A 16,411-nucleotide genomic window follows, 5' to 3' on the forward strand; every position below is an offset into this window, starting at 1 on the left:
CCACCGGCCCTGCTATGGCCAGGGTCACGTGCCCCCAGCGTCTCCTCTGCCCTGCCGTGCTGTGCCTCAACACTGGCCCCTGGTATCCTATTTAAGGGAGAGGCTCTTTGAGTCTCCATGACACAGCCCCTAACTCGTCCCAGCCAGAGGGGGTCCCCTGCAGACACCTCCCTCCCAGGCCACGCCCCTCTGCACCTGTCTCACGTCCTGGTGGGGGGGGGGGCACAGCGTCATCTCCCCCTGCTCCCTTGGTGCTGACGCCGCCTCTGTGATTTTGCTTCCTTCTGCCACCAGCTGTGAACTGAGCCTGGAACCCTGCTCACAGGCTGCCCGGCCGTCAGTCCCTCCGACCACACCGCGGTGAAGAGGCAGCCGCGGGGGTGGAGGCGTGGACGATGCTCTCTCACTAGCATGCAGATTGCATTCTGGGGTCTCTACTCCTCTCCGTGGGCTGTGGGTAGCACCTGCCCCCACTGCTGCTGCAGAAATCCTGAAGCTTCACTCCCCAGCGCGCTCTCCTGCTCCAAGATGCCCTTGGTTGCTCTTGGACATTCCCGGTCCCAGGTGAGCTCCAGAATCGGCCTGTTACACGGAGCCTGAACTCTTCCTCCCCCCTCCCTCCCCCGCTCCTCCTCCTCTGCTCACTTCTGGAGAGACTGGGCGTCAGGTTGGTGCTACGCTACGCATCGGACAAGCAGGAGCATCACGTGTGTCGGCAAGAATCAGCGGGGGCTGAGACGGTGCCCCCACGTGCTCGGCCTCCGTGCACGAGTTGCTCCGGGAATCTCTCTCTCTCTCTCTCTCTCTCTCTGCCCGGGATGCTCTGCCACCCCGTATGTGCCTGGCTGTGGGTGCTGCCGCGTCAGCGCGTGTGGCTGCACTCCGGCTACCTGAGGACTGCTCTCTCCCCGCAGCTCCGGGGAGCTCCCTGGACGTCACTCAGCACCGATCCCCTCCCCGCTCAGGGCCCTGCCGGCCAGGCCCTCGCTGGTCAGAGGCAGCCTCCTCCTGTTTCTTGGTGAGGAGCCAGCTCTAGCTTGCAACTCCTGTTCATGGAATGAGTCCTTTTTTCCTCTCCGAACCTTTCAAGATTTTCCCTTTTCCTTCGTCTTTCAGAGGTCCACCTGGGAGCTGCCTGGGAGTGATTCTGCTTGCTTCCTCTGCTTGGGGTTTGTCAAGCTTCTTAGAGCTGTAAGTTCAAGCTTTCCTTTAGTATTGACTTTCCTCTGCCCCCTCTTTCTCCTCTCCTTCTGGGACTCCAGCTGCACGTATATTGACTTTCCTCTGCCCCCTCTTTCTCCTCTCCTTCCGGGACTCCAGCTGCACGTAGTTGGACCTCTTGCTATCGTCCCACAGGGACCTGAAGCTCTCTTCATTTTCCCAGCTATTTTCCTTAGTTGTCGACTTTCTACTAATTTCTTTCTTCTCTTTTTTAGTGACATTTCTTTTTTTTTTTTTAAGATTTATTTATTTATTTGAGAAGCAGAGTTACAAAAAGAGGCCAAGACAGACAGAGAGGTCTTCCATCCGCTGGTTCACTCCCCAGATGTCCGCAATGGCTGGAGCTGGGCTGGTCTGAAGCCAGGAGCCAGGAGCTTCTTCCCGGTCTTCCATGTGGGTGCAGGGGCCCAAGCACTTGGGCCATCCTCCACTGCTTTTCCAGGCCATAGCAGAGAGCTGAATTGGAAGAGGAAGAGCCGGGACCCGAACCAGCGCCCATATGGGATGCCAGCCCTGCAGGCGGGTGCTTAACCTACTGTGCCACAGCACTGGACCCTTTTCTGCCATTACACTGGAGCCCACCCAGTGAACTTTTTAAACTTCAAAATCACCCCTTTCGGTGTCAGAATTTCCGGGAGTCGTTTTCTTTTGCCATGGAGAGTCCCCCTCTGTGCACTCATTGGCACCATGTTTTCCTTTAGCTCCTTGAACATACTCATGTTTCCCTCTGAGTGAGTTCCTTCTGTGATTCTTTGAGCACATGGTCAGTAGCTGCTGGGAAGTCTGGGACTGCTGAACCCGAAGCCCCGCTGACTTCCAGGGAGCCACACTGGCCACTCCTTTGTCTCGTCATTTTGGTTGGTTGAGGACAACAGGTTGCAGCAGCTCTGGAACCGAAAGCTGAGCCCAGGGGAGACTAGCCGGGGCCAGAGCATCCAGAAATCATGGGCGTGGGAAGGCAGGGGACCTACCAGCCCCAGAAGTCACCGGAACTGTCACATGGCCAATTCTTCTGCCCAGCAGTTTTCCCTCACCTGCCTCGTCGCCTTCTCATCATGTTAGACGTGGGTTAAGATCCACCCCGTTGGGGAGTCTTCCCAGCCACCCTGGCCAGGTTAGGGTTCCTTGTTAGATATTTATAAGCACGTCCCGCAATGGGCTCCTGAGCACTGGGAGGCAACCGCGTGCAGAGCTGGCTGGGGTTGTCACCACTTGCCTGACGCACACGGCAGCTCAGTGAGCATCTGCTGATTGGGTGAACGTCGCCCCCGTCGCTTCCAGGGCATTTTCCCAAACTGCTGTCTCGCCAGCAGCTCCTAGGGTTGCTCACTCCAACCCTCATGCCACTTGCAATAGTGTAACTACTTTTTGTAATCCTTTTATACAGTTTTCGATCTAATAGCTGAAAATTTTATCTTTGCTTAAGTTGCATCATTTGAAATTGTGCCTTTTTCATAGATATACTGTTTTTTTTTCTTTTCTTTTCTTTCTTTCTTTTTTTTTTTTTTTGACAGGCAGAGTGGACAGTGAGAGAGAGAGAGACAGAGAAAAAGGTCTTCCTTTTTGCTGTTGGTTCACCCTCCAATGGCTGCCGCTGATCCGAAGCCAGAAGCCAGGTGCTTCTTCTGGTCTCCCATGCGGGTGCAAGGCCCAAGGACTTGGGCCATCCTCCACTGCACTCCCAAGCCATAGCAGAGAGCTGGCCTGGAAGAGGGGCAACCGGGACAGAATCTGGAGTCCCGACCGGGACTAGAACCCAGTGTGCCGGCGCTGCAAGGCGGAGGATTAGCCTATTGAGCCACGGCGCCAGCCTAGATATACTGTTAATTTTAATTTCTTCTTTAAAAAAAAAAGATTGATTTAATTATTCAAAAGGCAGAGTTACAGAGAGGCAGAGGCAGTGAGAGAAAAAGGTCCTTCATCTGCTGGTTCACTCCCAACATGGCCAAAACAGCTGGAGTTGGGCTGATCTGAGGACAGGAGCCAGGAGCTTCTTCCAGGTCTCCCAGAAGGGTGCAGGGGCCCAAAGACTTCAGCCATCTTCTACTGCTTTCCCAGGCTATTGCAGAAGGCTGGATGGGAAGTGGAGCAGCTGGGACTTGAACTGGCGCCCATACACGATGCCGGCACTATAGGCGACGCCTTTACAGAGCTGGCCCCTGAATTTCTTCAGTAAATTTTCATCACATATCATTGCAAATATTTCATCCTACTGATTTCCAAGGAGGTTTTGTGGGTGGAGTTGGGACATTTTGCCTGGAACACAGTTTTTCCCAGTTTCTTTTCTGCCTTTTGACTCACCTTAAACCATTTTTTAAACCAGCATTTGTGGGAAAAAATTTATAGCCATGCAAAAATACTTTTAAAATTGAGGAAGGGGCCAGTGTTGTGGCACAGTGGGTAAAGCTGCCACCTGCTACGCTGGCATCCCATATGGGCACTGGTTCATGTCCTAGCTGCTCTACTTCAGATCCAGCTCCCTGCTAATGCACCTGGGAAAACAGTGCAAGATGGCCCAACTGCTTGGGCCCCTGCATCCACGTGGGAGACCTGGATGAAGCTCCTGGCTCCTGGCTTTGACCTGATCCTATCCTGGCCATTGCGGCCATCTGGGGAGTGAACCAACAGGTAGAAGATCTCTCTCTGTGTGTCTCTCCCTCTCTCTGTAACTCTGTCTTTCAAATAAATAAGTCTTTATTAAAATATGTGGAAAATTAAATATAACATGAATGTATGTTTCCCACCTCAAATTATGTCAATGTTTATATTTTCTTCTAGTGTATTTATGATTTCATTTTTAGCCTTATAATTATTTTTTTAAAGATTTATTTATTTATTTGAAAGGCAGAATTACAGAAACAGAGAAAGAGAGAGAGAGAAACCTTGCATCCACTGGTTCATTCCCCAAATGGCCCCAACGGCCGGGTGCAACAGGTGGAGTGGTGGCTTATTCCCGTAATGTGCTGTCTCGAGGGTGCAGAGCTTGCCCCTGGCTGCCACCCTGAAGAGGACTCGGGGCCAGCATTGTGGCGCACTGGGCTAAGCCTCTGCTGGCATCTCCCGTGAGTGCCGCTTCGCGTGCTGGCTGCTCCACTTCCGATCCAGCTCCCTGCTAATGCACCTGGGAAAAGCAACAGAAGATGGCCCAAGTGCTTGGGCCCTTGCACGCATGTGGGAGACCTGGATGAAGCTCCTGGCTCCTGGCTTTGGCCTGATCCCACCCTGGCCATTGCGGTCATCTGAGTAGTGAACCAGTGGATGAAAGTGCGCGCGCTCTCTCTCTCTTTCAAATAAGTAAAGACTTCTCTTTTAAAAACATAGAACAAAAGAGGACTCTGGCAGCCCCGATTTCATCAAAGGCACAGCAGCGGGGTGTGGCCCACACTGGACACGTCGCGTGCGCCACGTGAACCCCCCTTGTCGCTCCCCGTCTTCGTGGAGGAACGACACAGGACCCTGCGCTGTTCTTTCGTCTGCTCGGCCCTCCCCGGGTTTGCTGCTGGTTCTTCCCGGGTTGGCTACCGACCCTTCCACCTCCGTGGAAGGGCGGTTCCCCCTGCCACATTCCCCACTTCCGCGGGGGAGCGGCACACCGCCGGCCGGCTCTCTCGGGGGCTGCACAGGTGTTCCCCTTAGATGTTCCCCTTAGATGTTCCTGGTGCATGCCGTCTCTCTCCTCCTTTATAGTCCTCCTCCGCCAATCCCAACTCTGCTACCCACACGCCGAGTACGCTGCTCTCCTCCAATCAGGAGCAGGTCCTACAGTTTATTGGTTGAACTGGAGGCAGCTGTGTAGAAGCTGTTTCTTCCTCTCCCAGCGCCATATTGTGGGAGAGCAGATGCATAGAATAAGTCTTAATTCCAGTAACTTAGTCTAGTCCGAGTTGCTACCCACACCCCCTGCAGCCTCTGCCACCACAGCCAGGCTCCCAAAGACTCGGGCCAGCTGCAGACAGGTGCAACCAATCAGAACCTTACCTGGGCCCACGCTGGATGCCCGCCACCTCCTGTCCCTGTGCTTCTCTGAAGACGGGACCCCCTGGGCACCACCCCTCCACGGGGCCACCCTTGACCTGCGCCCCTCTGCCTGCTGGGGGACGATTCTGAGATGCGCCTCCCAGGAGCCCCACAAGTTCCCTAGGGACCAGTACAGGTCTCCTGTGGCAGGACCAGCCCCGGAGGGCATCGTGGAGCGGTTTTCCCCAGAATCTCATCCCCAGCTGACATGTCCACAGCAAGCCTTGAAAAAGGACCAAAAATGAGCTCCCGGACGTCCACGTGTTGTGAGCCTCGTGAAGAAACGACACAGCGAGGAGCAGTGGGGTTGCTTTTCCGGATCCGCGTCGTCCCCGAGGGGAGCCCCAGCCCCGTGGCGGCTTACGTCAGCGTGACTTCCGGTTCAGTGCCTCGGCCACACCAGCCCCGCAGCTCGGAGCAGAGCCTTGCGCTCATCACAACGGTCTGGGTCACGTGGTGAACCCCCTGCTTTGTCCTGGCTGCGAGTGCCAGAAGTGCGTCGTCCACACCTGTCCAGGGCTCCGGGCTGCCCTCAGCAAGAGGCCCAGAGACCGGCACAGGAGCAGACACGGGCACAGTCCAGGGGAAGAGGCGCGAGCAGGAAGGGGTGGGGGAGGCAGCGTGAGGATGAGCTGATCGCCAGCACCCACTGAGCATTCCCTGTGCCCGGTGGCATCGGAGCTCTTCTCCCGCAGGGTCTGCCCTGCCCTCGCCGCCCTGTGGCCGACTTCTCCGGCTAGGGAGGCGAGTCGGCCTGAACGGGGACACAGACCAGCAGCGAAGAGTGAGCCAGGGTCAGGCCTGGCTGCGCAGCCTCGCCACCCACCCGGGGAAGAGGGCGGCGCCAGCGGTCGGGGCGGGGGGGAGGGGAGTGTGCTCACTCCTGCTCCCCCTCGTGGAGACCTGGCCACTGCCTGGGGCCAGCCCAGGCCCAGACCCAGCTCCAGGGCGGTGGCAGCCAAGGCGGTCACACAGCTGCCAGCTGGAGGCCCTGAGGCTGGTTTCACAGACGCCCCGCCCACGGTGTCAGCGCCACCACAGCGTCCTCACGAGCGGCCCTGGGTGACGCAGGCCCGCGTCTCAGCACGGGGGCTGCCGGGGACCCACCGCGCCCCAGGTGCTTGCAAGGAGCCAGGACGGAAAGTATGACCGCCTTCCTCCTGGAGCGGGGGACGGCTTTTCCATGGCTAATTTCCCAGGAATCCGGTGAAGTAGTGGAAAGACCTAGAAGGCGGGGACCTGACTCCAGCCCAGCACCCCCTAGGGCCTCAGTGTCCCCGTCTGCCCACTGGGAAGCAGCGCCCACGCTGCCCAGGCCCCTTCCGGTTCTGCTTTCCCAAGATGCCCCGGGGGACCGGCAGGCTGAGGGGTCTGAGGACGGAAGCCACAGCCCTTCCAGTCTCTGAGGGCGAGGGACTGTCCAACGTGGCTCACCTACAGGAGTCACTCGTCGAGAGGACTGACCCCGGCCCCATCACCTGGCCAGCTCTGTAGCAGCGTGAGGACAGGGCACACAGGAGTCGTCCCCGCCCTCCCTGGGGGTGCACACTCACGGCTGCGCCCATTTCTCAGCCTCTCCCCTCCTACAGAATGAGACCCCCGGACACCTTCCTGACCTGAATCAGAGCCGGTGCCCTGCAGCACCGTGGGCTGTGCCATCCACCGTGCGCAGCCACCCTGAGGCGTCCCCTCCCCTCCAGGCCCCTCCAAGAGGGCTCTCTGAGCCCCTCCATCACCTGCTCCGTTCTCCCACCACCCCCTGCCCAGCCCACCCACACCCCATCTGCTTCCTCCCCCGCCCCCAGCTTCCAGCCAGGCTCTGAGCTCCCCTGGAGCCAACCTGGGGTCTCACACTTCTTGGGGGGGGGGTGTCTGCCCCAACCTGTCCAGCCAGAGGAAGAAACCGTAACGGCCATGTTCAGGCGTGCTGGCTCTGTGCTCTGTGCCGGGCTTCACAGGGAGCCCCTGTTGCTGATCCGTACCGCGGAGAGCTCCGGGGGCCTCCTCCGAGACCCCTTGTTTAGCCCCTGGTGAGACGGACGCCCAGAGAGGGAGCAGCATGCACAGCCCACTTCCTCTGAGCCTCTTCGTTCTGTCCCAGGCCAGCTGGGACTCCCCAGCCCCTCGGCAGGAAGGAACCCAGGGACACTCCCCACACAGGTGCGCACGCCCACAGGGCCCCCTCCTGCACCTGCACCTGGGCGGCCCTCACACCCTCGGCCTGTGCAAGATGGGCAGTAGGGGACCAGACATCTCATCAACTGGAGGGCTGGGGGTCGGGACACGAGTCTGGGAGGAGGAGTGACCCGCGGTCACCAGTCCGCGCTGGGCCGAGGCTACACCTCACAGAAGGCGCTGGAGTCACCTGCTCAGGCAGGAGGACACAGTCAGCGCCCCGCCTGCCCCGCCTGCCATGTGCTCTGCTTCTGGGCTGGGTCCAGGGGGACAGAGCCGGGATCCAGGCAGGGGCGGGCGGGCACAGCGGCACCCACATTTGGGCCTGGACACTCCTTTGGGGCTCAGTTTAGCAGATCTTGGGGAGGTTGGCGTCTTTTCTCTTTGCACAGGGCCCTGTGATGGGGGCACTTGGGGTCCAGTGGTACAGGGCGCTGGTGACACAGGCTTCACTGGACGAAAGTGTCAAGATGCCAGAGAGAGAAGGGGCAGCAAGCACCTCGCGGGGGGCGCAGGCTCTCTCCGGGGACACGGTCATTGGGGTGAGGACTTAAAAATAAATCCCAGCAAAAAAAAGACAGGAAGGGGAGGCAGGATGGAGGGAGCAGGGGTCACCTGGGGAGTCCACGCGGCCACGCACCACGCGGCACGGAGCACAGCCCCCGCATGGGCGCCCGCCCGCGCCCCAGGTGCGTGTCCGTGCCGTTCCCAGCCCGCGGCGCGGCGGCGCGGGGACAGTGGCGCATTGTTCGCGGGCCGCCCCGGGCGGCGCAGCGCCCTCGGGGCTTGGCGCGGCCGCGCCGCGATTTGCATGCGCTCCAGTCACAAAGGTTCAAGGTCAGGAGCGCGGGCCGGCCGAGCCCCGCCCGGCCCAGGCGCTATTCTTCGCCCGGCGGCGGGAATCCTCGCCGCCCGCGCCCGGCCGCCCCTGCGCGTGAATGGCCGAGCGCCGCCGCCGTCTGTGGCGCTTTGTGTCCGGGCCGGGCCAGCTGGGCCCGCGAGGGACGTGCCAGCCCGGCCGGCGGCGCCCCCGCGCCGGCGCCCCTCGCCCATGCTAATCAGCCTGGCAGCAGCGCGTCTGGGCAGGCGGCCCCTGCCAGGGGCACCCCCACCAGACTCCCCCCGCTGCCAGGAGCCCCTCCTCTCCAGCTGCCAGCAGTGCCCCCTGGCCCTGGAGAAAGGCAGAGATCCGTGGTGGGGGAGGCCTGGAACCCTGGGGCCGGGGGCTCTCTGCCAGCCTCAGTTTCCCCTCAGGTTGAGCCAGCCTCCCCACCAACCCCACCCCAGTCTGGCCTCCCTGCCACCCTCCTGCCCTGTGCCCAGGGACCATCCCCCCCGGCCAGGCCAAATTTGGGTTTGTGCTCTGGTGTTGAGGAGCCCCCCCGCGGATGCAGGGTTTGGCACTGGGAGCTGCCCCATCACCGCCCTGGTCTCAGGGGGTTAAATCACCCGTAACCAGGACTGGGCACTTGGTGTGGGCAGGAGCTGAGTCCCACAGCACAGTAGCACTCAGGGAAGGGTGTCTGCCAGCCGGGGGTGGGGGAGCAGTGGGGGCAGGCAGGACATCCAGCCCTTGCCCTGCTTGGAAAGAGGCGCGGGGCCTTTCTTGGGGGGCCCCCTGGGTGCCGCTCCCCCCCTCACCGTCTCCCCGGGTTGTCCCTGGGGGCCAGGGAGGCACCTATAGGCTGGGCAGCCGAGCTCCCTGCGGCCTCCGCCTCAGGCCAGGGCCCTCAGTCAGGGTCTGGCCTGGGAGCCGGCTGGATCCAAGTGCAGGCCCCTGCCAGCCCCTGTCCCGGTGTGGCCCCGTGTGCGAGGTGCGCACCGTTGCTGTAGGTTTACGGGGGAGCCTGGATGCCCGTCCTCTGCGTCCGGCCTGTCTCGCTCACTTCAGTTTCCTGTGTGGCCCTCATCCCCGTCCCCCTCGGCAGGGTCTCTTACTGGCTGTTCACCACCAGCCCAGCTCCGTCCTGCACACAGAGCCCCTGCGTGTGGAAAGCCCTCCCCGGGCTGCCCCTGGCTTCTCCACCCACCTCTCACCAGCAAGCACATCCTGCAAGGACCCGGCTCAGGTGCTGCCTCCTCCAGGAAGCCGCCTGGATCCTTCCCTCTTCCTGCCCGTCTGGATATGCACGCCATGCTGAGGAATTCGGCAACAAACCTAAGAGCACCAGGGAGCCGTGCAGGCTCTAAGTAGGGAGTGGGCGCCTGATGGCTCCCGAGAGGCCCAGCGGGGAGCGCGCAGTCGGGGACGCACGGGCCATCAGATGTCAAAGGAAATACTGCAGGAGCGCCTGGAGATGGCCAGCTATTTCCACCTGCCCGGGCCCTTAGAAAAATAATGTCAACGCTCCCTTTTGCAGGAGCAGGTTTTAAGCAGAAGAACGCAGGAAGACCATCTTTGGGCAAAGGCCGGTGCACGCCGCATGACCAGGGCCTTTGAGAGCTGCCGGTTTGTCGCCACATCCTGGTCACTCTCGTGGTGACCGTGGCTGGGCCCCAGCGGGGACGGGGACGCCGCAAGGACCCTGACCACTTTACAACAGGTGAGTCTCCTGCCTGGTTCCCTGAGGCCGATCCTGGTGGGCACTGGCTGGTCAGCGTGATGAGAGCCAGGTGCAGGGAGGGGCCCTGGGGCAGCTGCGGCACGGGCCTCTCTGGTGGTGTCTGTGTGTCCCCGCGGTGTCAGGCTAGGGGCGTGCGTGTGTCGCATGTGCACAAGGGCACAGGGTCCTTGCTCCACAGGCAGCTGGGCTCAGGCTGCCCGAGGAGGAAGGGACACAGGGCGGTGTCTGCTCTGAGCCTTGCAGAATGTTCTAGAGGGGACCGGCTTCCCTTCCAAGGGCAGGCTGTGTCGTGGCTGCTCTGCTGATACGCGGTCCTGTGCCAGCCTCAGAGCTGAGAGGTCCAGGGTGACCACTGAGCTCCCTGGCCTGGGGCCCAGAAAGGGCCAACCGCTGCCCAAGGCCACCCCGCCAGTGAGCAGCAGGGACCAGGCTTTCGGTGGTTCCGTTGCCGGCTCTCCTTTGCCTTTGAGGCCCTGTTTGCTGAGAGCTGAAGGTCGTTCGCCGCTGGGCTAACTTCCGGGCGGCGCTCAGCCACTCGCTTTAACCAGACTGTGCTGTCCTGGCCTCGCCCCCACAGACACAGCGTGACTCACGCCCACGGCAGCCCCTGCGCTGTCCAGAAGCTCACAGCCTGGTTTGGCTCAAGGCAAAGACATGGAGCCCGAATCCAAAGGCAGGAAGAGCTTGTCAAGGCCGGGGCATCCACTCTGGTGAGCTTCCTGGAGGAGGGGGTGGCTGCAGGGTAGGAACGAGGGGGCGGGAGCTGAGGACGGGAAGAGCACAGTGCCCCCTTCAGAGGGCACAGCCGGAGAAAACTCAGGGAGGCCATGGTCGCTGATGGCGAGATGGGGGGCTGCAGGGAAGCGGGGGCCAATCCTGCTCAGCTTCTTCAAGCCAAGGGAGGAGCTGTGTGCCTGGGGAGGAGGAGCCCCGTGCCCGGCAGAGGGGGATGGGCCGCGTGACCCGGAGCTTGGAGGGGCCCGGCCTGGAGCTTGTGTCCCCAGCGTCCCTGGGTTTGTGAGACTCAGGCGAGAGCAGTGCTGCCTGGAGCACCCCACGAGACACCCCGGAGCGCTGGTGTCGGGGTCCCCAGGTGGGGAGCTGTGGACCTGCCCTGGTGTTGTGGGCTAACCTGAGCCAAAATTGACTATTTCCGGGTTTTGCTGTTTACTTAGAGAATTCTAAGCACCGGCTCAAACAAGGTGCGCTGCGTTAAGGCTGAGGATTTATCCGGAAAGTGAGAGAACCACACGGGAACACGAGAACACCGGGAACATGAGGGCCTTATTAAGGGGGGGCGGGCCTGGGCTGGACAGCCCAGCAAGGGCGCTCTCCAAGCCTCTTACTCACCTCCAAAAGGGGAGTGCTTGCGTAGTCTGATGGACAGCTGGGTGGTCACGGGTGAGATCCATGGGGGCAGGGGGTGTGGCCTCTAGCTCACAGGCCTAATCCCATAGCACTGGGATGTATGTGTAAGTGTCCCCTCCCTACAAAGACGTGGTCAATCCTGCTGACCCACGAGGGCCCATGCCACCCTCCAAGTCAGAGCAGAGCCTGCCTGGCCTACCGTGCGGGGTGGGAGACAGCACCCACCAGCGAGGGGTCCAGACGATGCCCAGGCCCCACGCGGGCTTGCACCCAGGGGCTGGGTCTGGAGTGGCGCCTTCCCCACCCCACCCCGAGGCCGCAAGCCTGGTCCTGCAGAGCTCGGAGCTCCCGCCCACCTGACTCAGGACTGTGCCGCAAAGGTAGAAAAAGATGGACGTCCATAGTGGACGGAGGCGTGCACTGGGCCCAGCTTACCACAGTGGGGCCCCACGGCTGGTCCTGTGGAAATGCACCCATGGCAGGGCCCACGAGGACACGTTCAAGTGCCTCTGAGAGGCAAATCCACCCTCCCGGGAGTACCTTAAGGGGTTCCTGTGGCCCCGACAGCCCGACCCATAGAGCTGGGGACAGAAGCTCCATGGGCCCTGGGGACAGTGGGACAGCCTGCTCCGGGAATTCTCGGGTGCACCTTAGTGCCTGAGAAGCTATACACCGTGGCGCGAGCCGGCCGTGAGTGTAAGTCTGTGTTTTGAACAGAGAAGAAAGGCCAGGAACAACATCTCCAGGTTGGGCCTTGGTGTCTTTGATATTTCTTTGTGGGTGCTAGTCTGTTTCCAAAATCGCTGATTGTGGACACCGTGAGGGAACGAGGGAATCACGTGTGCATGCGTGTGTGTGTGCATGTGTGTGTGCACGTGTGTGCACAAGACCACATTCAAAACAAGACCACGTTCAGATACAGATCTGGAGTGACTCACCGCCTCCCAGAGCCACGTTTCGCTCTCCCAGCTTGGAAGCTGGTGTGGAAAACGCTACAGGTGAGGCCAGAGCTGCGCTCCCCAGAGGCCCGTCCTCAGCTCGCGGCCAAGGTCACCCAGCAGGAGCAGGCTGGCTGCCTGCCGGCCGGCATGCAGGAAAAATCAGCCTGTTCTCCCCAGGTTGACTTTGTGTAAGGTAAAACACGGTAACACCAACGTTGCAGCCGCGTGCGCGGCGCCACCCCTAACCACTCCGCAACTTTTCATCACCCCAAACGAAACTCAGTGCCTGGCTAAGAGACCCCCCCCCCCCCCCCCGCCAGCACCTGGTAACCACCTCTGCCGATATGCCGGGCTTGCGTCCTGGATCCCACAAGGCACCACCCCAGATGTCGCGATCTTTCGATTCTTCCAAACTGTGCTGTGCAAGACTGTCATTTCAGGACTTCAGACTTCGGGGAGTTTGGTCTTCCTGCACTTCAGTGTTTGGGGTGAGGGCACGCCGGATCGTGTCTCTCGGGTTGCCGTGGGCACTGGAATTTGACTGCTCTGGGCACCTCATGCGGGAGGAACCGTACACTGCCTTCTGCTGTACCTGGTTTATTTCATTTGGCGAAAACTTCTCGAGGCTGACTGTGTTGGAGCGCGAGTCAGCTCTTTAGGGCTGAGTGACAGCCGTCTGCCTGTCTGCATTCGCCCACTGATGGATGTCTGGGTCGGCCGCACTGCCTGTCTGCCGGGACGAGGCTGCAGGGTGCCGGTGCGGCTCCTGGGCCCCGGGGAGGCTCCTGCTCAGCTCTGAGGACCCCGGACCGTTCTGCAAAGCAGCCGCGCCCTTTCACGCTCCCGCCAGCCCTGGGGCTCCAGTGTCCCCATTTCTGCACCAGCACCTGTCATTCTCTGTCGTCGAGGCAGAGTGTGAAGGGCTGGTGGGTGCGAAGGGCTGGCTCCTCCGGCTTTGATCTGCATGTCCCCAAGGACTTCTGGAGCTCACTGGTCATTTGTCTTTCATTCCGCAGCAACGGCATCCGAGTCCTCTGCCCATCCGTATCCTGCACAGCCTGCTGCTAGCTGTAGAACTCTTCACGTGTTCTATGAGACCCTTTATTTTACATATTTATAGACACATGCAGTCCTCTGTTCGACTCATTTACTTAAACACTCGCTGATTTTTAAATCTGGAAAATATGTAAAGAGAAAAAGGGTGTGGCTACAAGAAGTGTCGTGTTTACCTTCTCTGACTCGCCAATTCCACATCCGGGGGGCCCGCCCCAGGGAATGTTCTGGAACACACACGACGACTTAGACAAACGAGGGAGCATGGACCCCAGACGGCGTCCTTCGGGTGAGTGAAGTTGGCCCTGCCCCACCTGCAGGGCTGCCCATGGAGCCCAGGTCACTGCAGGCAGCAAAGGGCTGGGGGCTGGCACTGTGGCGTAGTGGGTGACGCACCTGCAGTGCCGGTATCCCATGTGGATTCCGGTTCTGCTCCCAGCTGCTCCTCTTCCCATCCAGCTCTCTGCTATGGCCTAGGAAAGCAGTAGAAGATGGTCCAAGTCCTTGGGCCCCTGCACCCGTGTGGGAGACCCAGAGGAAGCTCCTGGCTTCTGATTGGCGCAGCTCCGGCCACTGCAGCCATTTGGTGAGTGAACCAGTGGACGGAAGCCCTCTCTCTCTGTAACTCTGCCTTTCAAATAAATAAATCTAAAAAAAAAAAAAAAAATCGAAAGAGGATGACTGTGGCTAGGAGGTAAAGCCGCTGCCTGCAGTGCCAGCATCGCACACGGGCATTAGGTCGAATCCCGGCTGCTCCACTTCCAACCCAGCTCTCTGCTGATGGCCTGGGCAAGCAGCCGAGGACAGCCCGGGTGCTGGGGCCCTGCACCCGCGTGGGAGCCCCGGAAGGAGCTCCTGGCTCCTGGCCCAGCCCTGGCCGTTGAGGCCATTTGGGGAGCGAGCCAGCGGATGGAAGCTCGCTTTCTCTCTAACTCCTTCACATAAATGAATCTTGGGCAAGAAAGAAGGCCACGCTACCACGGCTGATCCCGCGGGGCCGAAGCGCGGGCCTTTTTTTCCTTTCCGAACTTTCTGCCAACAACGCGTGTGCCTTCGTAGAATGGAAGTCGTTGTTTTGAAGACGTCCTAGGAGGAGGCACAGTACTGCCCCGAGCACTGCCCCGTGGAAGGGAGACGGCAGAGCCCGGGGGCGCCGTCACACTTCCAAAGGCGTAAACCCCACTCGGGGACGCGGCGGCCGCTAGCGAGGCCGGCATGGCGGCGCCGCGCCCGAGCGCAGAACAGACGCACGGAGGCCACGCCCACCGCGCTGCGCGTCTACGTCCCCGCCGCCCTCGGTCCCGGAAGTCCGAGGCCCCGCCCCCGCGCCGGCCCCGCCCCCTCGGCTGCGCCGCGGCGTCCGCGCGTCCCGCCGCGCCCTGGGCGGAGCTTCGGAGGCCGGCCCCGCCCCCCGGCTGCGTGGCTGCGTGGTGCGTGGCTGCGTGCGCGCGTCGAGCCGGGACTCGGCTTCCGGGACGGGTGGTTCCGCCGGGGCGCTGCGGGCTTCCCGGCGCGCTCGTGCGCGTTTCCTCCCGTGCTTTTTGTCCCTGTCCCGGCCTGCCCCCGGCTGCTCGGGGCGCGCAGGAAAGGGGCCCTGGTCGCGCGCTCGGGGTCCCGCCAGGGCCCGAAGGGAAGGTCCGGGAGGCGCCCGCGGGGCCCGCTGGTGCGGGGACCGCGGACGCGACTCCGGCCCTCGCCGGTGACTGCTGCCGCCCCCTTTGCGGCGAGGCGCCTCCCCCTCCTCGCAGGGCCAGCCCCGGGCGATGGAGTTGCTGCCCCTCCTGTCCCTCGTGGGCAGTGCCAAAGCCAGCGGGCTTCGGGGGCCCCGGGCCCCTCGCAGCGGCGTGGGCAGCAAAGGTCAGGGAGAAGGGGCGCGGCCTGAGTTCTGGGAGACCCCCACGTCCAGGCGCCCTGATAGCCCAGACCTGCCAGTGCACCCCCTCCAGGTGCCCAGGCCCCGTGATGGGCCCGTGATGGGCCCGTGATGGGCCAGTGGGGCAGGCGGGGCCCGGTGCACGCGCGCACCCCCAGCGCTGGAGGCTGCCCGTGTGCGCCCGTCCCGGCTGGCCGGGGGCAGCAGAGCGGACACACGGGCCCTGGCCTGGGGCTGAAGCTGCAGATCTTCTCCGCCCTAAGTGGACCTCAGAGAGGAAGTTGCACTTTGCATTTTTTTTTTTTTTAAGCTTTTGGCTGCATATTAAAGAAGAAAACATGGGAACTGGACAGGCCCCTCTAAACAGAATGGGCGCTCCCTGGTTTCGCCTCTTTTGGACAGAGGTCGCCTTGGACTGGGCCGACTGGGGCCGAAACCAGTCGTAGCTAGGAAGGGGACCTAGCAGTGGGCTGGGCCTGGAGAGTGCCCCGCAGGGACGCTGGGCACCGCGGTGCTGCGTGGATCTGCCGGTGTGTCCCCACGGTCAGTTCCACCCGAGCTGCTCCAGATGGGGCCGGTGAGCCACACACAGAGGAGGCTGGAGCCCGGTGTCCACCAAGAACGGGCGTGCTAGGACTGAGTGCCCACTGCTGTGTGACCTCCGCAGGTTCCTAACTCTGAGCCTCAGCTGCTGTCTGTACCGTGGGGTGAGCTGCGATCGAGCCTGGCTCTAACCAGCCGTGATCTCCGGCTCTTCGTGTGTCCCGCCCTTGGTCTCCCCAGCATATGGTGTTCCTGACGTGCCAGTTGTGTTGCTAAAACATTCCTTGTTTATGATTTATTATTTGAAATAGTTGAGAGAAAGGGGGAGGCGCAGAGGTCGTCCACCCGCTGGTTCACTCCCCAGTGGCTGGGGCTGGGTCAGGCCAAAGCCAGGACTTCTGCAGGTCTTCATGTGGGTGACAGGGCCTCAAACCCCCGGGCCATCTGCTGCTGCTTAGTGGAGCAGTCGGGACTCGAACTGGCGCCCAAATGGGATGCCAACATCGCAGGCAGCAGCTTTTACCTGCTATGCCACCATGCTGGCCCCTGTTAAAACATTTTGAAATTAATTGGTGTTCACGAAGTTCTGTTCACAATCACCGAGCAAAACAACCAACTGAACCAGAACCCAGCTGTGCATCAGTAGACGGACATGC

At 61.2% G+C, this 16,411-nt stretch overlaps 2 long non-coding RNA genes across 2 annotated transcripts; one reads left to right on the forward strand and one right to left on the reverse strand.

Annotated features, from left to right (window-relative positions):
- Window positions 1-10,185: 10,185 nt before the first annotated feature.
- LOC108175993 (uncharacterized) lies at window positions 10,186-14,588 on the forward strand. The gene is made up of 2 exons (XR_001792662.3): window positions 10,186-10,687; window positions 13,303-14,588. It is a non-coding gene; the product is annotated as an uncharacterized lncRNA (long non-coding RNA).
- Window positions 12,087-15,098, reverse strand: LOC108175994 (uncharacterized). The gene is made up of 2 exons (XR_011380328.1): window positions 13,736-15,098; window positions 12,087-13,461 (listed from the first exon to the last, which is right to left on the reverse strand). It is a non-coding gene; the product is annotated as an uncharacterized lncRNA (long non-coding RNA).
- Between the last annotated feature and the right edge of the window lie 1,313 nt (window positions 15,099-16,411).

Source organism: Oryctolagus cuniculus, chromosome 11 (assembly GCF_964237555.1).
Source record: "Oryctolagus cuniculus chromosome 11, mOryCun1.1, whole genome shotgun sequence".
Classification (NCBI taxonomy): domain Eukaryota; kingdom Metazoa; phylum Chordata; class Mammalia; order Lagomorpha; family Leporidae; genus Oryctolagus; species Oryctolagus cuniculus.